Consider the following 27,449-nt stretch of genomic DNA (forward strand, 5'->3'; position numbering starts at 1 on the left):
ACTACTGGGCTTGGGAGCCAGATAACTTGCCCTAGCAAGAAGGCTTCCAATTTGAATATAAGAAGTCAACAACAGCATCCAATTATCCATGGCATCCACACAGAAAAACATTCACATACACTCCTCTACTTCCCACCCTGCATCAAAAAAATTCAACTACACTTCTATTTCCTAAACAAAGCACAGTTGCTTTGGAAAATGTTCCCCAAATATAAAAATATTTTGCATCAGTTTAATTACTAATGCCTACACTGTAAGCAGATGGATACTAGTTCCCCTGACCCTCTAATATGCACAGTAACAGAAATGGGGAAAATCAGGGAGTTACGTGTACTTTTCAAGAACTGCCGTTTTAAAATTGGTTCTTATAGCTGGGATTTTGCAATCCAGAGATTCAGGAGGACCTCCATCCCCAAACAATACCAGCTATTTTCAAAGTGGGAACATGGACACAGAACTGAGAAAAGTTTAGGACTACACTGAAATAAAAGGTGACATTTCCTGAACTTCAGAGATCAGTCTCCTTTGACCTCACAGCAGAGAGAAGTATACAAATGTAGCTAACTGCATCAATATTCGGTTTTATATGTGATTACAGCTACTGCTGAAACAGTACATCAACAGGTACAACAGCAGTATTGTGAAGCCTGTGCTGGAGAATAATTACTTGATCGTTTCAGTAACTTTGTGAAGAAACCTACTATTCCCTGTTCCCCTTTTCCCCTGAATAATAATACATGAACTCTAAAAGATATTTACGGAAAACAGCACTTCTGGCCCCCAGCTGACACTGACTTTAGCAGACAAATAAGCCTCCCTCATTTACAGGTAAAGACTAGCTGGGGCTTTTAACATAAAAGCCCATATTCATCCTGAATTAAATAAATTCTCTTTTAACAAATCACTGCTGTGCATTAGTAAAAAAAAAATAACTGGAGCCACTGAGTTGCTGTAGTATGAAAAAGGCACATAAAACAGGAAATGTTCGGGTTAATGCAAGCTGGCTCCCCCGGGGACACTCTCACCCAAATGGTCATCTCTGTAACTCAAGTCATCAAGGGGACGACGAGGCTGGAAATGGCAGTAGATCAGGTTCTAACAAAGTGTGCTGGTCTAACACACCACTGTACAACACAATTAACTGCTTACACCAGGCATTGCCTTGTTTCTGCCACGTTACACTTCTCACATTTCATGTAATAGTGTTTGCAAAGTGCTCTGAGTTTTCAATTAGTCAGCCTTGCCCTCCCCCTTACATTCATCTGTGCCATTCTGGCTGACTTCAGTGGACTACTCAGAAGTTAAGTCTCACAGACACAAACTCTCAAAGCATATGCTTCAAAGACACTGGTGGCAGACTTGCATTTTTATTATTTTCTTTTTTAAAGCCAGTATTAGACGTAATTTATTCTATACACTTCTGAGGAATCAAGTCAGGGATATAACTTCCCTTTGCTTTCCTGCCCTAGGTGTACAAGAAATTAGTAACAAAATAAGCAGTAACCACTTCATCTGCAGAATAACCTTTCTGTGAGTGTCCTTCTACCTATTGATTTGCGGATCTCCATCACCAAATCTCAAACTACTGCTTCATACCCTGCTTCTCTTTGAAGTAGACTTATGTAATTGCATACAGATAAGAAAAAAAATAATCAAAGACCTGGGAGTTTTGTCCCCCCTCTGTGCCCTACAATGAACACCACAATCACATTTACCTTTTTGGTGTAATTATCCTTTTATAGCCTTTCATACCTATGTGAAATGTATGCCTTTTAGGATAGGAGAAATGAGATGGAGCATTCTATAGGCTTGGTTTTCATTAGGTACTAAGTGCTTTTAAGTACCTGCAAGACTGTCAGTCATCTCGGAGAGCTGGGGAAGCAAAAGCAGAAGGACCTTAGCATGGGTATTTGGTCTGTTGCCTGAAAACCTCCGGCTAAAACCAGTCAGCCTGAGCTTGGAAAAGCAATGAGCTGAAGCTGATTATACTGAGGCAGGACTCTGAACCAGTCTGATCAGTTTATGATCCAGATACTGTATTATTGCTTGAAACAGACTCACATAATATAAGATTTCAAACTCTCTAAAAGTTACGGAAGGTTCAGATTTAAGGTCTGGTCCCTGACAGACTTACAGTTTATTTGAAAAACACAGACACTGCAGCTAGCAAGCTAAATGGCTCAATAGGTCATAGCACTGGTTTGTAAACTTCAATGATCAGAAATCTTTAAGCAGGTTTGTATTTGGTACCCCAGTTTAAAACAACTTTCAGAAGTAACCAAAACAGCTTCTTGAAAGAATTTTATTTATTTTTTAACACATCTCAACTCAGAAACCTCTCAGGATAGGAACATCCCAGACTGTGGAACAAGAAATACTCTATTACACAAAACCAGATGCAAATGTGGTTCATGTTCTTAGTTTTCAGAGCTGGATAAGAAACTGAGCTAACATAATCTCCTAAACCCCAACTTTTATTAGAAGAAACTGGTTACTTCCAATTGCCTGATAGAGAAAACAAATGTGAGAATGTGTCTTTCTTGCTTTCTTCTTTCCTGTATTTCTGATAAAAGATTAGAGGAAAAGGAGTGAAAATCACTATTTCTAAAATTTTCATGCCACAAAAATATCAGCTGGGAATGAAAATTAAAACCATATTTTAGTGTATCTAACTAATCCTGCCCTGTCTTTATAGTAGTTATCGAGAAGGTAGCTTCTAATCAGTGATATTCAGCACGGCGATCCAGGAAATACAAGACTTAGGGAAGCAAAAGCAGGAGGACGTTAGCATGGGTATTTGGTCTGTTGCCTGAAAACCTCCGGCTAAAACCAGTCAGCCTGAGCTTGGAAAAGCAATGAGCTGAAGCTGATTATGCTCAGGCAGGAGTCTGAACCAGGACTGGGAATGACTCCCTATGTACTGATATTTTAACAGACATTTGGGCATGTTGACGGCAAACCTCTTCTCATGGTATTTCCACCATCTGGAATTTCCCCAAATAGGTCTACATAAGAGTCTGGGTATGACCGAACTATACATGGAAATAGGCCCCCTTCTTGAATATGAATTGTAAACAAAAGTATCAGTTGGAGAAGTCTGACCTCTACTCTTTGCTAACATTCCAATGTCTGGAGAAGGAATCATGTTTTTGGTCCTATACATTTTCAAAACACTCCAGAAGGTCTGAGATATCAACCAGGCTGCAGACCTGATCTGGAGGCCAGAGGCTCCCCTACTGACTTTGTGGATTTGGACCAGGGCCACAGAGAAACAGCAATTCTTTCTGCTTGCATTAGAAGACAATTGCCATTTGTAGGCAACGTGTGAATATTCAGGGGACTTTATTGCACTGAATCCAGTAAAGTTTTACTCTGTATTAAGTTATTGCAATGTTTGAAACTGAGCTACAAAATTTTAATTAAAAAAATCAGTAAATTCCATATGGTTCCCAGGTGTTCCTCAACCTGGTCCCCAGTTTCCCCTTCCCCCATCACACACCAGGAAAAGAAAAAAAGGGATGTGGATTTACACACAGAGATACCCTTCACTCTGCCACCATCCTGATATTATCGTATCCAGTGCTGCAGACAAAAGGTTGGAGCTTCCTGCACAGTATGGGCTCAAGTCTGCTTTCCCATTATACAGCATTTACAGATGTTTTCAGGAAATGTGCTCCAGGCAGGTGAAAAAAAGGAGTAAACTTCTTGGCATTCCTATATATTAGTGTTTCATCCCTTGTCCCAACATCCATGTGTAATTCATTCTCCATTCAACCCCAAGATGTCCACATTTCCTAAATAGGCATAAAATAAGTCAGGATTTTATATTAAACTTTGTTAGGTTATTTTTAAAGCACGATTATTGGCTTTCTTTCATTCAGTTACTCTAACCACACAAAGTATTTAAGAAAACCCAAACCTTAGAGGTACTAAGTTAGAAGTCACTTCCAGTAGTTTCCTTTTATTTATAATGTCGTAAAATATTGTAGCATAGAAGCAATCTTAACACCTTTCTTAGTTAATTTACTCACTTATCTTGACAGAAGGAAAACACATTGAGATTTGAATCAATTATTTAGAGATATTTTCCAATTACAAACCAAAATGGATTGTGTCACATGACACCAAAAAAAAAAAAACCCTCTGTGCTTTCTCAGTCAGTTTTTCTCCTATTTTTTTTTAAACTTAGAAACTTTAGAAATGCAATTATCCAGACTTCTACTTTAAAGTCTGCTGGCATTTTCATCAATACAGTTAAAACTGTTTTAAGCAGGTTAAACAAGAAGAATCACTCCAAACCACGGAAAAGATTACCTAACCCTACCTGTGATTTCAAGATAAGGTAAATCTACTTCTCCACATAAAGATTACAATTGCAAGATCTGTCAGTTCCTAAACCTAACAGTTTTCCAAAAATCCACAGACATTGCATCAACAGTCAAGGACAAAAAAAGCCAGACTCATGTCAATGAAAAGAAAACATATTTGCTTACTGAAGACTACTTTGGGACAAAGGCAGATGACCAGCATAACAAAAATTGTACAAGACTCAATTTCCTGGAATATCTTTACTCATCTTTAGCAGGGAAAATTTCCTCTGCCCAAGAAATCTTGACACTTATGCCCAACAGTTATTGAGCCCTGTTTAGCCTTCTTGTCATTCACTGTTCTCTTCCTCCCTGTGTGTGTTCTCTGGGTTGTACTGCATTTTCTCACATTGCACTCTTAAATTACCATTCAATACAGCGCCCATTCAGGCATTGAAACTTTTTAAAATACATACACATAGGTGACAGTTGTCTGGGGAGAAGTCCATTTCCTTCTTATGGTCCTTTATGCTAGATTTGATGCCACACAATTCCCTAAATATGGATATTTGCCATGGCAACAACTGCAGCAGTTTTGCAGAACTCACCCCTTAAGTGGCTTAATGGATATGGTATTTATTCCCTTTCTGAAGATTTAGCTTCAGTGACACATTAATACAAACATAAATGGAGCAAATATTTGTGTGCTTCTTGGGAATAACAAAGGCACGTTTATCTGATACACATAGAAAAGACATTTTTGAACCTCATTAATACATGAGTAGAAGTCAATGGAGGAAAATGGATCTTGTTAACTGGCTTCTTGGATACCAATAAGCATCTCATTTGCCTTAAACATATCAACCTAGCAACACTATTTATTCAATATAGAATAATCAGTGACATTAGAGAGCCCCGGCATTGCACACAGAGGAATGATTAATCTATTATTCATTCCACAATAAAGACTCTGAGGGATTTACCATATGAAAAGTGATATTCAGAAAAGGAGGTGGTATTTTATTTTCCTGACCTGTATGGGAATTCCTGTCCTGTGGGATGAATTCCATTGAATAACATTCAGAGTTTTGGTGGTGGGTTTTTTTTGTGTTTTTTTTTTTTTTTTTAAGTACCCTTCCTTCCTGCAAGGCAAGAGGTATTTCAGAGGACTAAAGGACTGAGTATGTGGTATGAAGACACATGCAGGCACATAACTTTCTATAAACTGCACTACTTTTATGCCTTCTGAAGAGAAATGGAATTGTGTTGATAGGAGAAACAGAAGCACCTTCTTGTTAGCTGGTGTCTCTCTTGCTAAGATGGTTAGTGTTGACATAAGGATATATGCACAGACACATGTGTATGTGCAGACTTGTATGCCTAGGAACACTTCAGAAAAATAACTGGAAACCTCATAAGAGAGATGTCTCCAAAACTGTCAGAGGCCTGCTCTCCTTATCCAGAGGGTACCCGCAATTCTTACATTGCGCCCCAGAACCAAAAGCCTCTGAGGACATTTTCCCTGCATACTTTTGCATAAGCTAACATCAGTCCACTAGCTCCAGAACCAGATCACAGCCAACTACCTCCATGAAGGCCAGTAAACAACTAGATCATGCACCTGCTTCAGATAGTTTAGATGCAGTCATTCATTTTTTTTCATTAACTATTTAATAATTATTAAGAATTATTCTGCTTACTCCGCAGTAATAGCAAGGGCCTGAGTTACAACACATCAGCAATCTAGCCCTACACATGAACAGACGCCCAGCTGTGTGTTTAATTGGTGTCAATATGGCACCTGAAAATCAGTTATTTGAATATAGATTTAAATTACAGGACAGGTGACTTGCAAGAACTGCATGTGCATTTGTGTGGACAGGTTGGGATTCTGCTATATCAAAGACTAAAACTTTTTTAATTTATTTTTTTCGGGAAGGATCTTCCAGAAGCTAAGAGACTACCATCAAGGGGAACCTTTGTCTAGTAAGCACTAAGTAAAAATTATAGAACTGGGATTTAGATCATGAAACTGTCTAAAAGGCAAGTTGTTATTTGATTTTGAAATGTAATTGAAAATAAGAATAATGAAGATAACTCCAATTACTCTGGAATGGCCTTCTGCTCCTTGCAGGGTATGCAGTGATTAACTAGCCTTTTATAGCACTTTATTTTTTTTTCCCCCAGTGATGGAAGATTTACCCAGGAATCCTTGCGTAGGAATGATTTGTTTTGGCAAAGATATTTGTAATAGAGTGAAGGGAGGGTGCTAACCTCTCCCTCAGTTAACTCACCCACTCAGCTGATCAGCTCTTCAGTAGGCTGCCAGAAGAGGCCAAGAGGGAAACTTGCAGAAGAGGATTCTCCATGCCAGTTTTGAACAGGCTAGCACAGCAGACAATGCAGAAGACTGCAACTTTTATCATTCTGGCTAGCATGAAATTAACCTTAGGGCCTACATCACAAGTATACTGGCCTCAGCACACCTGTAAACACCTCTGAATATGAAGAGCAAGGTGCACTTTTAAGAATCAGTGGTGACTCCCACTTCACATCATTGGACTCTGAATAGGCAGACCATGTTGGTACATTTCTTTTCCCTTTCACTGTTAATTTTGGAGAATAATACAGTCCTACTGACATCCACGAGTTATCTGTTGTCTTAAAATATACTAGCAATATACTAGAGTAAAAGCAATGGTAGCTTCTCCCATCAGGAGCTATATAGCATCTTACTACTTGTTAGCCACGTGCATCTTGATTGAACTCCAGAGATCTCAGAGAAAACACTTACTTTTTGATGACTGAAATAAGGGTGCTGTTTTATGCCACAGTTTAGTTTAAATTATGCAAAACTCCGAGATATGCAAGGCATAAAGAAAGGAAGAACAAGGCCTTTAATTGAATTCACGATCCATTTCAATTGAATTGCTAAAACCCTAAAACAGAAGAGCAGTTTTGCATTCTGCTAACATAATCCACCTCCATCCACGTTACTCTCCATGAGTCACACACACACATACCCTTAGTGCATAAGATGCAAGAAAACACCACATAGCAAGCAGCTGAATTAGCCTCTCCTTTCAAGCCTTATATTTCACCACAAAAATAGTGAATATCAAGATAGGAGTATTCCAAGTATTATTTACAATTCATTGTCAATTATAAGAACGGAAATGTCTTCACTTGGAAATTCCATTTCTTGTACCAACTAGCTGCATTTGTTCCTCTCCTGCTGTCAATAACTGTGTTTACTTTAGACCTTTCTAACACAGCATTTCAGAAACTGCTGCTCCACAGCCCACAGCAGTGTAAATCAATTCATTAGGCTTTTGTTCCCATAGGAAACGGCATTTCTGTGTTACTGTCCTTTGAATTAGCTCATAACAGGGGTAAATAAAATGACAGGGGCAATTAAGAGGCAGAAGCACGTACCCTTTGATCAGAAAAGCAGGTCCTCAAAGCTTTAAGCTATGGGCCCTACAGAACAAGGCAGAGAACCAGGGCTGGAACCAGCCCCCATAGGAGCATTTACCTGTTGAAAGGCTCCCTGGCTGCTGCATGCACACCTGTGGTCATCCCGGAGACACACCGTGAGCCAACTGACAAATCTCTTTCCTTTGCCCGATACAACCACCACAGCCCAACATGGCGCCCACAGCCTAGGGGGGGTGGGGAAAATAAGCCTTTGCACTGGTCATGTGATGGCCCTGGAGCCCTCTGATTGGCTGAGGCACTCAGGGCGGGCAGCTGCCCGCCATGCCCCGCCCTGCACGGTGGTGTTACCTCAGGGTGTGGAGGTGGCTGAGGCAGGGCAGACCCTTCAAATGACACAGGGCTGTGGAGATCGAGATCCTCAGGCGTTCACCGACTCCTGCAAAGGTAGCAAATCTTCCATGCAGCCCCCCAACCCTGGGGGCGTCTCCCCTGTACTACGTTAATTGGGGCGGGGGGAAGAGGTTCCTCAGTGAAGCCAGTGCTGCCATGGCAGCCACTGGTGGCAATGGGGAGAGCCTGGAAGTCACTGGGGGTCTCCATGCGCAAGATGGGGCCTGTATCTCATTGTTCCCATGCAGTAACGATCAATGGAGATGTAATTACTACTGTTGCATTTGGCATAGCTAAAAAGGGTAGCGCAGCTTTGTGCCGGTTCTTCCATTGAGGATGCAGCTCTGCAAAACTACTCCTTTTATCCTTCTTTACATATTTATTACAACTCTTTAGACTGATCCATGCAAACTAAATGAAAGCAACCAATAGAAAGAGGACGGCTTGTGCCAGCAATCCCCAGACTGTCAAGCGATCACTGAAGATTGGACAGGTCCTGATGAAATAAATGTTGGCTGCTGACTCTTCCAATTTTGCAACACTCCTCTGTGTCACTGGAGCAGCCTTGTCCAAGATTGAGATATTTGCAAACTGTCATCTTTCATAAATATCTGCCTTGAGTGACACTTTGCCCCCCTCCATTTCCCTTTGAAATGTACCTAGCTGGCACAGAGCCTGCGGGATTTCATTGCTTGTGATAGGTGATTAGCAAAGAGATGATTTCCTCCTCCCTCCCCCTCCTCCCCTCTGCCAAAGGGCTGAGTGACAGGTCCAAAAGGCGAAAGGCAGACTGGGGAAGCAAATCTGCCAGAGGCAGAAGTGATGACACTCCGAAAACACTTCATTCATCTTGCCAAATCACAGGCTGGGCTGGGGACTGATGGGGACTGGAGGAGGGGGGGATAATCTTTTGCGTTTGCCTTGCATGCTCGCTGCTCAGAAACATTGCAAAGCAGCTCCTGAAGCTTGAAGGATGCACCCCAAAACCCTTCAGTTTCTGCTCCGTAATGCTAACTGTCGAGCTGCTACCTGGCTCGTGTTCGTAGCTTTCTGACGAAGCGTATTAACTGTCTTAGTCATGGATGTCAGGTCCCTTAAGCTCTCACAGGCTTCCTGCCTAGACGTCAACAACTGGGGCTGAGAGGGAATTTCAAAAAGCAAAATGAAGTAGTGTCGAGCCCTCCCAGACAGTGGAGCTGGTGCTAACTGTACAGTGCACCTTCCCCTAATTTACTTGGTAGGGAGCCGCTCAGAGGACAAACCAGGTATTTGTGGTTGAGAAGTTACCCGTGTCTGTTTTGGGAAGGCTCCAGCCCTTGGGCGTGTAATTTGGGAATTAACACAGGTGTGAGCCAGTGATTATGCTGGTTTTCTGTGAGCTATGATGTCTTCTGAACACCAGCAAAAATTAATTGCATGCTTGGACAAAGTTCTGCACAAACCTTTTTTTTTAGGAAGAATATCAATTTGGCAATGCAAAATCCATTGGACTTTTTTCTTCTTTTTTTTTTCCTCCTCAAAACATTATCTAGAGAATGGCATGATTGGGGATTTTTAATTTAGGGACTTTTTTTTCAATTTCTTGGTTTGAAGTGAGTGTCTGTCTTAAAAGTAATTACATTTTTTTAGTTCACATTTAACGGTTTGACATTGAAATGCTTCAGACTTGCCAATTAACTACTTCAACCCAAAGTATTTTGCCTGAATTCTCAACATGTTCCAAGTCCACGCTACTTACATTTTCAGACTTGACGATTCTGTTTAATAGTGAGATTACCAACAAACGAAATTATCTGATTTTCTCCTACCTTTGCCCATGGCCAATGTAAGCACTGATAGATCATTGAATCTTAAATTCACTCTTACAAGTGAAGAACAAGTCAGTTAGTTCAGCTGGTGCAATTGAAATTCTCTCTCTTCTGTCATCTTGAAGTACTTCAAGAGACACACAAACCACTCCTGTAGAATGAGAGAGAATGACTTTATTTTCAATAATACATGAGTTTTTAGCTACATTTCAAAGGTAGCAGACCAGATTCTGGCCTCTCTTACACTAGTCTTAGGCCTAATGTGCACTCAAATAGAGGCTTAATGCTAATTAAGTAGCTTATGTGAGTTTTGTTGTATCAGGACCTAAATCTCAAATAAATGCTGATGTCGCTTTTCATTTTTACTTGTATAAATGAAGTCTTGGCTAGCTTTCTGTAGCACCACCTCCTGAGAGTATCTCTCAGGATATATTGAAAATGGAGACTAGGTCATAATAAAGTGAATTCCTAATGACAGAAATAGACTCCTTGTACAGGACAGAGTCAAATGTCTACTCTAGACAGGGGAAATATAATCTAAAATGAGCTTAGCTAATCATCACAGAATCAAAAAAAGTCAGAGATACAAAAGATGAACTGCAATATGTGTCCTGGAACTGTTTGAATCATAGAATCATAGAATGCCAGGTTGGAAGGGATCTCATCTGGTCTAACTTTTCTTGGCAAAAGCACAGTCTAGACAAGATGGCCCAGCACCCTGTCCACCTGACTCTTAAAAGTGTCCAGAGATGGGGAATCCACCACTTCCCTGGGGAGATTATTCCAGTGGCTGATTTCACTGTGAAAAATTTTCCTCTCGTGTCCAATGGGAATCTCCCCACGAGTAACTTGTACCCATTATCCTTGGTCTTTTCCACATGACTCCTTGTAAAAAGGGAGTCTCCACCTTCTTTGTAGCCACCCTTCAAATACGGGAACAAGCTGATAACAAGCCACTGATACAAGCATGTTTACTACGTATTAATTTGCTAACATGATATTTTGTAGACATGCAGATTTTAAACAATATTTCTACTCTGCTAAGATCTATTCAGCAGAAGTCATTCTGAAGAACTTAAAAATATTCTAAGAGTTGATTTCAAACATAGTATGGTTCCCTTTATCTCTTCGACACTAAAGATGTGCAAAATTTGGACTCAAAATCTGCATGTTCTCAAATGCTGTGTGCCCAATATCCAAATCAGCAAGTCCTTGATATTGCCAGCTGGAAAAGAAATTTCAAGACAACAAAATTATTAGATTTTGTCCTTATTATACGAGCTTTTGCTTCTAAATTGGAAGTGCTGGAAAATAACCATCATTTGGTGTTGGAACCGGGGAGAACCATCAAACGTGAAAATAAAGCACAAGAAGGATCAAAGTCAGCCAACCCTTTCTGGTAGATTTCAGTACTAAAAAGTGTGCAAAAAAAATATCCAATGCCATTTAGTTTGAAAAGTTCTGTTCTATCATCACTCAGCAATTTACAACTTCAAACAGCTAATTGAGTATCACATACAGTGTGAGGTAGGCTAGCATAATAACGTATTATCCCTCCCCCCTACTTCAGACTGAGAAACCTGGTTAGAGAAATTAAAATGAGCTTCTCAAGGACAAGCACTGAGTTTGTGATAGAACAGAGATTAAAACTTGGAGGTCCTTTGTTTCCCTTCAACAGTGTTAACTACCTTGCTATTTTATATGTGTTTGCATACACCCAGATGTGTAGTGACACACACGCATTCAACAGAAAAAAAAAAAAGCAAAGGGAGGGAGCATATGGATAGGCAAACCTGAATGTCAGCACATGGACAAATAAAGCAGTTCTGCTTCTAACGAGGAGTTCACATGAAGCTGAGGCACCTCCATCCATAATTGCAATTAAAAGTAAAAATCCTTCTCAACTGTCCCTGTAGCTTAATTTTTTCCCTCTGCAAAATCAGAATAAAAAAGGAGCAAAGGAATTCCTCATCCCCAGTCATTTAGTGCTGTTGGGGGCTTTCTCTTGGGAGTAGGAGCTGTGATATATAACCCTGAAAACAGTCCAGGTGACTGGCGCCTGCCCCAGCAGAAGAGCAGTTAAGGTTATTGCTCTCGCCTCGGAGATGTCTCCCTGGAGCCGCGGATGAAGTTCCAAATCTGTAGGGAGGAACAGGATTCATGCATGTGTTCAATATTTCCCAGTGGTCATCCCCAAGGGTTTTTTAGTTGTATACTGACCATAGGTGGCTCTGCATTAAGATGGTGGGATGTCTAAGGATTTTAGTGCATGTAGCCCTCTATCTGATTTCTGGAGATAGAGGAGAAAGTTAGGAGAAAGTGATAAATGCTACATATGTGAGCATGAGATGTAGTGTAACCCATCTGTCCACCTACAAACACATGTTGTACACATGACAGGTTAATTGTGCATTAATCAGGATATAATTCCATACTGCTAATGCAAGTCATGATGTAATTTTACCTTTACTACTTATACAACTATGGCCATTATTACAATGTAATAAATCGTGTCACTTCAGACTGATGAATGAGACTAGTTAATGTATCGCCTCCTAGTTTGTGTATTTCACGTGGTGAGGTAGCATTACTCTGATTTGATTTTTACCTGGGGAAGCTGCCATACAGTTGTCTTTATGTCTTCATTTGACTTTTTCAGAACACTTACAACAGAAGAAAAAAAAAATTGGTGTTTGCTTTTATTGAAAAATAAAAAGGGGAAAATTTTACCAGAGATAGTGATTTGCTGTTGTTAGGATACTAATTCCTTTCCAGTGAGCCCAGCCCTGAGCAGAAACGGATATACTTCAGGCAACAATAACCAAAAATGCTGACTTGGAATTTAACACACATTTGGCCACATTTGGCCTTCTCTCATGTTTGATGCAAGAATAAATAATTGCACATCCACGCCACTCCCATAACATGTACACAGGCCCACTTGTTAAGTTGCAAACAATATAGCTGTGGCTAAGAAGGAAAATTTGTCTGTCAGAATTACGCGGTCACATTTTTCCTAGCTTTTGCAGCTCATCTCTACATATACAGCTGTGTGTCTGACCCTCATGCCTTAAAGCTTTTTAAAGTTCTGGATGGTAGATTTTTTACTTAGAACACTTTTTTGGTGATAAATACAAAAATGCAAAGAAGGAACATAGATCTAGAATGAGTTATTTTTCTAACGTTTTCCATTAAGCAGCAGCTGCTGTTACCAAGCTGTCATCTTTGTTGCTAGGGAGATTTTGTGCGCATGCCAGAATGGGACTGGTTGGTTCAGTGCGTCCGCCCTCCTGCCTGGGAATGTCATTGCATTGGTGAACTCCTGGATGTTGGGCTGAGCAAACTCCTTCCTCTGACCTCAGTGGGAAATGGGCTGCAGGAGCAGGACTCCTTGCTAAGGTCATTCAGCACTGCTTTTCCACACTGGCATAGTCTTGACTTCTTCCTCCCCCTGAAGTGTAAAAGATGAAATGTTTCATTTTGACATTGTCAAAATTTAAAAGATCCTGATTTCTCATTTCCAAAAGACACTTTAAATTTCACATACAGTTTTCTGCCTTATTCTCAAATGAAACAATAGATAACCTAACTAAGATGTGACATATTTCAGGCAGTGCCAAGCAACGGGTTCTTATTTTGACTCAGCCAGCAAACCAAAACCAATAATCAACTGTGCGCAATGCTAATCAGTGACTTCAGTGGAACTTCTGCCTCTAAACATTGTGTAAGTCTTGAAGACCTTTGCTGGCCTATACAGAAGAAAACAGTTGTTTTGCACAGAAAAGTGTTTACACTCCAAACAGAAACAAGGGCCTAATTTTTTTTCTAATGTTAAACTAGTGGAGCCATACTAAGCACATATCACCTTTCAAAGTGCAACATTTTTCCAGTCTACAAGGTAAGACTCCAAGACAGGGAGAGATACCTTCTTCCTCGGTTAGCACATCGTGATCCATGTATAACATGTGTATAATGAATGCGGTAAGAAAGGTAAAATTTTCACAATTCTTTAACATACTGGTAAGAAAACCTTATAATTTTACTAGTGAATCACAAATGGTAACAGGTCAGATCAAACTTCTCATGTGGTGTAAAGAACATAAATGCAGTTCCCAGGGCTACCTCAACTTTAATAAAATGAAGTCATCCATGTGTTGCTTTGTATTAATATTGCAACTAGGTTTAAGCACATATAAGCCATGATTTTTCCTCAAGTGTTAAATCAAATTGAATCACAGGTTTTTATGAGTGATAAAATGATAATAGACCAGATCTGGTCAGCTAGGATAATAACTTGATTCAGTACTTTGAATGTAAGTGTTTAAGGTTTCCACAATAAAACTGTAATGTTATACCCTAAAGTGTGTTAATAACATTAAGTGATGTAACAGTGAAAGCGAACTGACAGAATGTAATACCCATAGGGCCATCATAATAGAAATAATTTATAATGTAACAGCAATAAAATCTTTAATGTTATCTCAATCCAGTCCTGTCCCCATGTCTGGGGTTTCAGATTACACATGATTTTTTCCTATGCATTTAAGTGTTAACTTAAAATAATTAAGAAAATGGTTTTCAGAGTGGAAGAGCCTTTCAAAGTTGCTGACCTGATAATGATATTATTAACTCTTTCCTTCCTAGCAAATTCCCATGTGGCCAATAGCTGATATAAAAGAAAGTAAATCTTTTTTGCTTCCAATAGAAGATAATTTTTTCCCTTTAAAAGCAATTTACAGCAACCAAGGAATATGTAGGACTACCATACTGTATGAAAAAAGTATCTCATTCTCACCATTTTCACATCTAAACACAAAGACAAAATACGCCGTGAAGGAGTTTGAACAAATACCCAGTAAAGGTCATCTTACTATAAACATATAACGTTCATGTATGGGTCTATCTGCTAGAGGGAGGGGAAAACCATAACGTGTCTTCCATCCTCATCATCGCAAACCAAAACATGGCATGGAAGAGCCCGCTTAGATATTAGAAAATGTCCTTACTGGCAAAGTGCTGGGGTAAGTTCCCCAGAGGGCCTATGGGAACTTCTTCCGTCGAGATCTTTAAGAACAGAAATGACTCTATAAGGTTCACACTCTATAAGGTGTGAACATAATGTAGTTTATCTAACCTCTTGGCAGAGGGGTAGATCAGAGAATTTCATGTATTTGACATAAAATCACTCTGTCCCTATTTTACAGCATAAGTATCTTCCCTAGAATCTCAATATAGAGTGATCTTTAGTATCTCTTAAGACAGCTGTCTTCAGGAGGTAAAGAGCTTTTTTTCTCTGTATTCTCTTCAAAACATTTTAAAAGTATTAACTGGACAGACATGTACACAGATATTGCAAAATGTGTGTAGAAACATGCCTTTTAGAAGTAAACTGAAAACAATCCTTATTACTTAATGCAGGATTTCTTTCATTCAAGGTAAGGTATAGTTTTATTCCTTCTCCCTGGCCAAACTGCCTTCTGAGAATATTGACTGTTTAAGGCCGACATACTGAGGGCTTTCTGTAATGTATGCCATGGCTCAGAGGAGCCAAAATAGAATAAATTCAGCGTTTGAATTCTCTTGCAAACCCATCCAACCCAGGCCTAATAACCTGTGTCTTTAGAAAATACTCCAGCATCAGACATACAAGATAGTTATTGTGCAATTAAGAAAAATCCTCTGACTCTCAGGTTCTCTCTGGACCCACCAGGGAATGCAGAAAAAAAATAACTGGAACTGAACAAAGCAGCGGCTTATCATCTTGAAATACGCAGGGTTAATCGTCCCTTTAAAAGCAAATGTATTAGGAAAACATTAGATCCTTAGCCCTCTGTGACATAATTACACAGGCTTCTGATTAAACAGAGGCATTCATTAAGTAAAACATTTTATTTTAGTTTCTTGTTGGTTGCTGGTATTATTGGGCTTCCTGCCCAATTCCAGCCAGGCTACCATATGAACAGTGAAAACAGCCAACACTGTTAATACAATAACAACAACAACACTTGGCACTTCTGTTATTCCCTTGATCTCAACATCTTAAAGCAATTTACAGATACTACTTGGTTGCACCGTGTGACAAAATTGTTGAGCGGGTAAGACTGATCTCCCTTATTTTACAGATGGATAAAGCAGGGCAGAAAGGTATTCAATTGGCTTTCCCTGCCTGTGAGAAAGTTAGTGGTAAGATCCAGAAGTCCCAAAGAGAAACCACTTGGAATTACTGTTTCAACAATGACTGAACTTTTTTCCTTGCCTTTTAGTTGCTGTTGTCCTTTATCAGTTCTCTGTATCAGAAGAGGGTTTGTGCTGTGAAAAATCAAGTAGGGATGCAAATTCTACTACAAAGGGAATTTTAAGCATCACTTATTATTTGTAGTTTAAGAAAGCCCAGTTCAATTTCTCTCCAAACAGATTTGTGTTTGTTTCTATAAAACAGTAAGGACCTAATTTTGGCCAGCTAAGACATAAATTTTTCACTGGGGGATAAAGATGTAAGTAGCAGAGGGGGAAGGATATTTTAGTTCCTAGTTCACCAAATCTGGCTATTCAAACATAGGTAGAGCGGCTTCTTTGCAGAGCTTCCAGCAACGGGAATGTAAGAACATTTTTGCATGGGGTCTAGGAATACATTTATAAATGTGCAACCTCTGAATTGCCAACAGCACTTGGTCTCAAAACTCCTCCCAGTCTCCCGATCCATCTTTGGCAAAGATATTCTTCACCCAGTGGCTGTGAAGGGGGCTGTGGCAGACTAGAATCCAGGTATGGATTTATGTGGCCAAACTTAAACAATAAGGCTCCCATCTACAGATGTATATACATGTCTTCAGCCTGAGAAAGAGTGAAACAGCTTTTGTCTTGTGTCTAAAAACACCTCATATGTTGAAAGCTGAGCAGAGCTCACAGTTGCTGCTCATGGTATTGCTTCAGCAGAAACATTTTGCAGAATATAGAGTTTCACTTCACACAGAGAGGGTCTCATCCCTAAGCTCATCTTGATAAATATTTCTCAGTGGTGTGCTGGGTAGTAAGGAGACTCACTGGTCATTTGCCAGACTTCTGCCAGAGCAAAATAATTCTTTTTGTCTTTTGCCTAAAAGAGAGAACTTTGATATCTAAGAGCCTGAAGTGTTAAACTTGTCTTAGGCACTGAGGTTTGGAAACAAAATCTCATGCTGTGCACAGAAATATCATCTGTATCCAGATTCCGTCAATGTGGATTGTAATTGGCAGTGCTGTAAATTATTTGCTGCTGACACACGCCAACACCCCCTGATTTGTAAGCTCAGGTGCCCCTTCCTGGCTACAAAAATAAAAACATAACACCTACATGTAAAACTAATGGAGTCAGTATTAGAACAAGCTTTTAGGTCTAGGTGCATGCATTACAAGAGAGGTGGAAACCTGCTTGTCACTTATTCAGCTGGATCTGAATGACTGGCTTCAAAAGAAACTCAGGAGTAAAAGATTAAAGGGAAGATGACCATGAACTCTCCTTTCCCGAAGGAAGTTCAAAGCTTCCTGATTTAGGTTCTTATCGCACTATAAAGAGGGGAGCAAGGAAGATAAAAATTTAAAAATAAATGATCTTTAAGAAATTATCCTCATCTGAGTGTCCTCCAATACGTCTGGTCCTCTAAGTGTTAAGTGAATTGTAACTAGATCCTAGGGAGACAGTTGCAACCTGGTTATCAGTGGCAGTAAATGGAAGATAATAGCCCCACTAGAGAGTTATGAAATGGCTTGTCTTTGAGCTGCCAAAGTGTTTAGGCTCTCTTTTATTATATTCACAGCAGTAATCCGATATGTCCTGACTTCTGTCATCTGTATGTAATGCTTATCAACTCTCTGCCAGTGATTCACCCCCTTGTCAGGGACAATTATTCCTCAAAGAGCTGAGGTTACGACTGAAGCAATATTATGACTGGAAAGAAAATATGAAAGGTGCAGCACATCACAGCAAGCAATCTTGAAGCTGACGTCAAAGTGAAGGAGAACATTGTTGATAAAAAAATAAGGCGTAATGCGAGTGTTGCACTGTTGCTCCGGTAGCAGTCCTGGTCATTGCTAAGGTCATACATGCGTATGACTATGGTAATGGAAGATTTTCCCATTATTTTATTGAAGTTACATTGTCATACTTCTCTGGTTAACTGTCTGTCTCCATTTCCATTGTAAGTCCCCATTTAAAGCCATTTAAAACTATACAGACAGAGTCTGTCCTGTCCCTCTAAATTTGCAGACAGGAGCTCAGCCTGGGAAATTCATTTTCCTCCAGAGGATCATAAAATGAAAAGCATAATCTAAGGTACAGAGGGTCCAATTTGCAGTTGTCAAGTTGCCTGAAATTACAGTAACACCTGTGGTAAAATTCTGATCCAAGCATGTTCAGACCAACCTGTTTCATCCCCTTCTTAGATGCCTCAGGCAAAACTGAAATCAGTTTTGTCACTCCTTGTATTGCTTATGGATTCATTTATTTGTGGAAGTGGAATAGATGATCTTGGGCCTGTGGCTAGGGAGAGCAAGAAGGCACTGGGGAAGCTAATGTCAGTGTCCTAGCTACCGTGGGAACAGTGCTGAAGAGCAGAAGGCAACCTCCAAACCAGGGCAGTGCCTTGGGGCACCAGAAACTCAAGGCCATTGGGAGAGGGTGAAAGGCTGTAGTATTTCTTTGTCTCCTCTGGGAGCAAGGGGAAAGGGTGGCTTGGGAAGCTTTGTGAATGGCAATGAGAAAAAGCAGCTGGTCAGTAAACATAATGGTGGAGACAGGGAGGCCAAAGAGGGGTGCCAGATGGTCCCAGGGGCAGTCCAGCTGACCAACAGCAGCACCTGTGCCCTGTGTGCATATGTGGCTTCAATCCAGTATGGATTGTTAGGTGTCGGTCAGCACATAATTCACTTGACTAAGGGTTTCAGCCTACAGAGTAGCAGAACTGGAGGGAAACAATACCTCTCTGTGGTATTTTGATAGTTCTTGGGCTCTAAAAGTATAGTGCAAACTCTGTACTTCAGTTCATTTTGCAACCCAGTGGTTGAGCAATGTTATTTCCCAGCTTAGAGGGTCACAGGGGTCCAACTGCAAGGCTGAGGAGGGCCCAATGTGAAGGCAAAACAAGAAAGGTAGGAGTACAGAAGGAAGGAGGAGGCAGTCAGGGTTGAAAAAAAGTAAGGTGAAATCAGCTGGCTAATCAGAAAGTGGAGTCACTTAAGCATGTGGCAGCAGAGATGACTGCAAGCCATGTCTTTCTGTAATGTTTGGTGCTGTTACTGGACTGGCCTTCCTGACCATCCTTGAGAGAGACCTACATGCACCAACAGGGAGCCCGCATGGGTCTCCAGGGTCATGAGCAGCAGGGTCAGCTGTGCTTCCACTGGGAGAGAAACAGAGCCTCCTAAAGCAATGAGGAGAGAGAATGAATCACTGCGACTTGTCTAAAATATTGCAGTAATGTAATATAACAGCAATAACCTCCAGAGTACCATCTGGTGAACTTGTGACCAAACACAGCTTGTTTTGCTCAATGCACACAAGCAACGGACAAGGATATATCTTATTCCTTTGCTTCACCCTGCCCAAGCACGAGTGGTAACAAAACTATTTCTGGGAACTTTAGACTGTCTACAAATCAGAGCTGCAAGCAGTTATTTCTCTCCTATGAAGCATGTAGGTAGTTCACTCTGCAGGAGGGTGCTCAGTAGCGTAAACTCCTGAGTCTCAGTTATGGCCACCAAAGTAGACAGAGATCTGATCTCAGCTATTCACCACACATTTCTGACACTGCAAAATTCCCCGTTAAAGTCCTGTGCGTAGGTAGATATTTCAGGTGATATCTCCCAGGGATGCAGGAGGCCTGACTCTCCCGTGAAGGTTATTGGTGACTGGTTGCTCTGACCTTGGTCACAGTTAATCCTGCAGGAATGAAAAGGTTCAGATTTCAATACTCACTGGAAGAAAAGAGAAGAGAGGAGGGGTAGCCCCCTACTAACATAAAGACATGACCAGTGGCTCTGCCATCAGTTATAGCATTGCTTGCATTTGGCATTATATTATGAAAATACCTATTCAGAGTGGAAAATAAGATCAAAGACAACATTTCCGTAGTGATGACTTTAGCTCCACTTCACTCTGCTCCCTCTCCTCCTCCTGTCCTTCGTGTTTCAAGGCTCTTGCTCTATTCATCCGCTCTATGGCACCCCAGGTTTATAACATCACATCATCAGCAGCACTAATAACCCGTGATTCTTTTCCCCTATTGTGTTTGTCAGAGTCAGTAATCTGGGCACTACAGTAGCGCAGGACTGAAAAGCTACAGTGCGTTCCTATAGCAACCAACTAATCCGCAGGTGGAAGGTGATTGGGCACCTTTTGCACCGGAACAATAATTTGAAAGATCTTTTTCAGTGTGCTGTTCTGCGGCATGAGTTCATTGTATTGCAGCCCACCTCGAATCATTATAAGCCGTCATGAAAATGCAGCCACGGCTGCACAAATCATAGCAAAGACAGACGTGTCTTCCAGCAACAAGCCCTTGAAATATTCCACGGCAGGTTAAGAGGCCAAATTGCGTATAGCAAGATGCATTGTATAGGATAAAACAAAGGGCTTGTATAATAAGCCGATGCTGACAGTCTCCGAGTCAGGGAATCCCAGTGAAGTGTAAGAGTGCATGAATATGAGTTTTCCTGAGCTGTGGAAGGAAAACAGCCATAATAAAAGAAAGTGCTGGGCAAAGCTCCCACATACAACTCTTCCAAAACCAATTACTCCCACCTGGCTATTCCCATTTCTCCTAAACCATCTCCTGTTACAGAAGAGAATTTAATATTCTCTAATTGAAACCTCTAATTTAAGGCATTTGTTTGCTAGCCTCAAAGTCTGAAATCCTGGCCTGGACTTTCACAAGGTGATTAGAGACTGTAGAAGTCTCAAATTTTTAGATATTCAAACTAAGAAACCTTCAAGAAATACAAACCACCTTTCTTCTGAAAGTCAGCCTTCTTTAGCATTCTAACAGTAAGTACTCTCAACTTGAGGCAGGGAGTGATCTTTCAGAGTAAATCATCTTAATCCATGGAGTAAGTGCAGCATAGACAATGACAGAACAAACGTCTTCACATCACCTCAAGCATTTGCAGTCCATGTCTAATTTCTACTCATTTTCTCCCACACTGGACTGGAAATAGTAGATATAAATAGAAACCTCTTCAAAGTTAAGTTGTACAAGCACTGCCTGCACAGCCACTGCAGTGGAAAGCGAGAGCAGAGAGTATAAATGATGCAACGGGCAGTGACACAGGAAAGCGAAAAAGAAAATCTGTAAAAATCTTCAATAAAAAAAAGAGAAATAACACAAGTGCTTCTTTACATCAGTTTAATCACACTGTAGAAAGAACGTCTTCATCAAATGCCTGGGCTTAACAAAAATGTCAAAACTCTCATTGCATAAATTAGCTCTTTCAAGATTTGTTGGGGTGATGAAGCAGAAACCTAAAAAAGAGAGGGCAAACAGAAGTTCAGTTACTCAGTTATGACTTATAAGATTGCAGCTTAAAAAGCTTCCCTATGTTTACAGGCCAAAGATTCCAACCTGGGATGCTTCCATCTTAAACAAATTTTCTAACTAAGAGACAATGAAGTCAGTGTCTCATTTACAGCTGAAGAGTTTTACAAAGCAGTGTCTCCACTCAAAGCTGAATCAACAAACAAACAAAACAGAACAGATACTGCTTTTGTGATCTTTTTTTTAACTCATCCCAAAGTCGGATGAGTAAAGTGGATGCAGCAGGTTCACAAACTCAATCCAAATTGACAGAAGAAAAGCTTGAATGGGGTCTAGGATATCTCCTAGGGATATTACGAGATTATTGAATGTTCTACAGCAAATATCAGTTTCTTCCCCCTCCTGCCTTTCATCTACCATACAATTCAGGAAGTTTTCTCAAAGAAAGTTTTACTGAAACAGGCAAATGCCTCTAAAAATTTCTTAATCAAAAATTTCCAGAAAAATATTCAAAACTTCTTGACCATCTTTAATTGTGAAATGTATTGATTGTTCTTCTCAAGTAATTCATGCCTTAAAATGACATATTTTTGTTCCTTTCAGAGGGCTTGGATAGATAGCATTGTTTTTCTTTCCAAAGCACATCAAAGAGCCCAAATTTTGGCAGGCTTTCTGTTTTCTTTTGAAAAGGAGAAAAAGAAAGAAAAACATCGGCAAAACAAAGCTAAGAATAACTGCTCTTTTCTGAAGAGTTGTGGGCTTCTTCACTTCTAGATTCACAGTCGTGGTGCTCACTTCAGGGAGCTGCTGAAACAGAAGGCCCGGAGGTGGGGAGGTGGAGACGAATGGAAAGATCAGAGAACTGGCACGGAACACAGTGCCTTTTGCCTCTTGATGTTCAGGCTGAATCTAGCTGAAGTCAGTCATAAACCAAAGTCATCACTATTTTTAAGCACTTTCATGGGCTGTGCAAGGTCAGACTGTAGCCTCTAATCCAGTGGACAAGTTTCCATACATCTGCAGCTGGTAATTCATTGGCAGCTCTGGTGATAGCTATGGTCTCCAGTTCATAGTCTCTCAGGCTTGTAATTGAATAAATTCTAGAAAATGGCTAGATTTGGATTAATCATGTCCTTTTCCTTTCAGAACAAGTAGGTCCAATATGTACACACCTTTTTTGCCGGAAAAAAGGTTGGTATTCTGAGTAGCTCCCCCTTCTGTGAAATGTTCAGAGGAAGTAGATTGGTATCGCTCCAGAAAGGTCTTCAATCTTGGGTGTGTTATATTGGGACCCATTTTTCTTGATTTCCTCTCTTCTTCTCAGCCAGTAACTATAATTTACTCATCACAGACCTGTACTCCTGTGGCAGGATCTGTAGTCTATCCTATTTGTTTGGGCATTATTACCCAATGTTACATATGAAGGAATGACATCCAAAAAATGCAAGAGAAATACCACCGGCTCTCACCCTGTGTGAAGCAGCCTTTATCTTGGTTTACTGTACAACTGAGCTTGTTTATTGGTTTTAGAATGGGATTATTTCAAGGCTTAAAATTCTTCTTGAGAATGTGCTGCAAGTGGTGGAGTTTCCACAGCTTCCTGAGCAGAGGTGCTTTCCTCTGTATTCAGAATAAGATAAGAGGAAAGACCAGGAAAAGAAATTATATTGGAGATAGCTTGAGGAAAATGCCAGGACTGGCTACAATATCACTCAAACTATTGTGCCACACAGAGCCAGAATGTGAGCCCTGCAGTGGCCTGTGAAACTACTTTTGACTTTAATAGGACTTTTAACAGGACCGTTATCATCTAACAGCCCATATACCAGTAAAAAAACACGACAACATTGCAGGAACTGGCAGTGCATGGCATTTCTGCAAAAGGGTAGGGAACACCCGGAGTACCGTGTGGAGCTGCACCCCAGTGTGGTTCATCCTGTTCCCACGCTTCAGGCTTTGGGGAAGGAGCAGAAAGCCCACTAACAGGCCAGCTGATATTAAATGCACTGTGCTTCTTAGCTCAGAGGGATAAACGAAAAGTGCATTGCTTAGCTAACTTGTAAATGACTGGGGTAAAGAATATGTACTCTGGCTAAAGATGACAGGGTTCATTGCTAGAACAAATCAGACAATGTGTGAAGTTTGACTGTGCCCTATTGCTTGGTACAATTATGTGACCTTGTAACAAAGCATGGCCAAGATGGCAGTGATACTGCATATAAAACAGAGCCTGGTGGAAAGTTGCTATTCTTCAAACTCGCTTGCATCTAGACATCTTTCAAGTGATTTCAGAATTTAGGGTGAAAGTGGATCTTAGGCCTTTTTTAAAAAGCCATTTCAAATCCTCATTCATATCATAAATGCTTTTTTCTCCTTTTTTCTGCAGGCCACTTAAATCTCTGGGGCCATGACATTGTCTGGCACTGAATGCAGCCCCTTTTTATCATTATAAAGAAATAATGAAAGCATATGGTGGAGAGGCACTCATATTTCAGTGTATGGTGCCTTCCTCATTCTCCATAACTAAGCACTGAAGAATATAAAGTATGATGAGAACATTAATTATTTCCAATACACTAACAGAAAATTCCTAACAATTCAGTCATCCCTGCTGCCTAGCATGAGTGTAAGTTCAAAGTAAAAGAAACCAAACATATTCCCACTTTTGCGCATTAAACATCAGCAAGTGACCTGTATTTTATTACAGTACACAGCTGTTTTATCACATAAGTAAATAAATCACCATTGAACCAACTTTGGGAACGAAGATTTTGAATAATAACACAATTAACTTTTCCCACAAAGTCCAAATAGCCCACTTGCTCATAGTTGCTACAAGCTGTGATTCCCACGTGAAAGATATCAACTTATTTCCTTTTCCTGTCAATCATCAGTACCAAGTGGGGCCATGGTATGTCAGGTCATGACCTTTCACTCTGGGCATGAGCCTGAAAGCCACTAGTGAATCAACTAGTTTAATTATTTAGGCTGTTTTTAATAAATATAAAAATGTGGCCTTAAATATTTCACATGCTTGTTCAGTTTGGGCTTTCAAGTACCTCTTATCAAGCCCACCAGCCTGAAAGTGTGCTCTTATTGGTAGGAAATCAGTCAATTAATAACCAAATCCAGCTTTTGGAATTAGGTTTATTTTGTTGATTTTGAGCTTCCTGGCTTGGGTATCACTTGCTTGTTGGTTTAGAGAACAGGATTTTTATTATCCTTTTTTACATATGATTGGACTGGTTTTAATCATCACCAGCAAGGGCCTATTTGCTTACCTCCCACAAAATGATCCTTTAATACAAATGCCATGGTAGGATTCACAGTTTTCCATATGTGGTATATTTTCTACATCCTCTTCACCTATGGGAAAAAAAAAAAAAAACCAAGCAAGGAGAAATCCAATATAGTAAAATCCTTATAAGACAATTCTTTTAAAAATATTTTTGAGTAATGTTGACAGCTTTGTTATTAGGTCCTTTAGCAATGGACAGTTTTATTCCATTTCAGGTCAAAGCGTGATGACAATCCTCCTTTGCTAAAAATCCCAACAAGTTTTTTCTGCTTGTAACTCCCGTTGTCTAAAACCCTAGGCCTGAACCAAGCTGCTGACTTCACCTCATATTTAGCACTATTGCATAAGGAGATTGCAGTAACTATACAACCATGCAAGTAGAAAAGAAGTAGTAATGCTTTCAGTGGATGGTGAACTAGTCACGTGCAATGATTTATGCTCTACAAACATTTATGCTTATTGCATAACAAGCTTTCCAGCTGATAAACACAGGACAGAATTAAACCTGAGAAACTAATTGATGGTGCTTTTTGAAAGAATAAGCCTCTAAACTTGGACTGCCAGAGCCAATTTTTACTTTGGAACATTCCTGAAATGTACAGAACTTTCCCAACATTTCTTAGATTTATTTTGTTCTTCTTTCCCCTGGTGCTCTAAGACTACTCAAGAAAGTGAGTGTGAAGGACTGTCTCTATTTATAGACGATAAACCCAACTCTTATCACCCTCCCTCCTCTTCCCCTTCACGCTCCTGCATCAAAGAGAGGGCTTGGGGAAGGGGAAGAGAGATGCTTTTACTGTGACTTTTCCATTCACTCTCATGGGCTGCTGGAGAGGAGGGCTGCTGGTTCTGGAGGAAATATCAACAAGTCAAAATTTGCTTTTCTTTCAAACGGGAGTAATAATCTAAATGATGAAGTGTACCACAGAAATGAGATTGCCACAATGTAGAGAACATCAAAGCTACCTCAATTGAAATGTTTTTGTTTTGGGACAGTTGAAAACATTTCATTTTGAATTCTTCATTTTGACTTAATCACTTCAAGGTGTGCACAATAGTATGTTGGAATTTACAATATAATCAAACAAAAGTCAAATGAAGCATTCCATCTTTATTGAAAAGTGTCCCTGCCTGATAATGCTGCTTCTCAGCAATTTCAGCAAAATTACTGTAGTCCTGAGAAATCTTTCAAATTCATCTAAGTCAGCATCTGCTGATGAAAAGCTATCTTCTAAGAAGTTTTCAATCCGCTTTACTCAAGATGCTTCAGGAGGAGCATATGTTTATAACATGTGAGCTACCCCCTGAATCTCACGGTAGATGAGAGTTCAAAATAAAAGTATTGATCCAAGGATCTACCACTTTGAAATCAGATATGGAAAAATGCTAAGGAGCAGCAGTGATTCTTAGGGATTTCAAGTGCATTTAGAGTACACGCTATCGCCTGGAACATGCTTCAGTTTGCACTTACCTTATTTAGCTTTTCAAAGGCTGACCTTTCATGCACTAAGTTCAGCGACATAGCAGTCAACCTATTAATGTCCAAGGAAGCTGTGGACCAAATCAGACAGTTTAAATAACTCAGCTGTGAACACAGAACCCCATTATCATTTCTGTGAGGCTAATCTGAACAGCTGATTCATCTCAAGCAGTTTACTATGGACGATAGGTCTTCACAGCAGCCATTTTAAGTTTTAAATCAGATGAGGGTGAAGAACTTTGCACTCAGACACTATGTTGGGAGGTGCTATATAAAAGGACAGACAGGCAGAGAGGCTTATATTAAAGGGCTTTATTTCCCATCATATTTTACTAGATCTATTCTGATATGATTACTGATTTAATGGAATAAAAGCATGTAATGAAGTAGAGAGTTAGGAAACTGTATAGCCTTTCTTCTCCTACGGCACACATCTTCCTTTTAAATATGTCTTTTCTTTTCACGTGTCTCATGGTTTTAGTCAGAGAAGGTTATATTTACCATACATATCTCTGTTAGCAGTACAGAGACAAAACAACTCATAAGAGGACCTCGCCTGTCTTATAGAAAAGGATGGGAATTTCTTGATCCCTACCTACTTTTTCCTTCCTTCTCTGGTGGGGGTTTACACCTTTCATTACATGAGCCTAAAGGCTGTTGAGCAGAAAAATGCTTCCACATCTTTCGCACTGTCCAGCAGATCATGCCTTTTGCATACTACCAGAATGTTAACTGGACACAGGAAACCCACTGGAGTTCTGAAGTCAGGTTGGAAGATGCCAGAAACAATTGCATCTTACAGTGCTTTGACTCTCTTTCAATATGTACATGGAAGGAAAAGGCCATTGTAAAATAGGAAGGATGTAATTACATTGCTTCTTTTCCCTTGGACTATTATTTTGTCTAGTAAGCTGTTGCTTTTTAGATTTTATCTGCGTATTCGTCAATTCCGTAAATAAGATCTTCATTGTCAACATTGAAATCCCAAGCAGTTTTCAGCTCATAGTGAGGTTTTCACCATTCTCAGGCAAAGCTTGGAAAAGCCTTTTATATAAGTTGAAGATGTGAGACAGTCTGAGCAAGGTGTATGTGTTGCCAAAGGCATTACTTTCAAACAGTCCTCAGTTTCTTCACTCAAACAGGTGGTGATCAGGTTCTAGTAAAAAAAGACTCAAATTGTTTCAGTTATCCAGTCACTGGAAAAGAAAAAAAGAAAGAAAA

This window comes from Charadrius vociferus, unplaced genomic scaffold (assembly GCF_000708025.1).
Source record: "Charadrius vociferus isolate BGI_N301 unplaced genomic scaffold, ASM70802v2 scaffold190, whole genome shotgun sequence".
NCBI classification, from domain to species: domain Eukaryota; kingdom Metazoa; phylum Chordata; class Aves; order Charadriiformes; family Charadriidae; genus Charadrius; species Charadrius vociferus.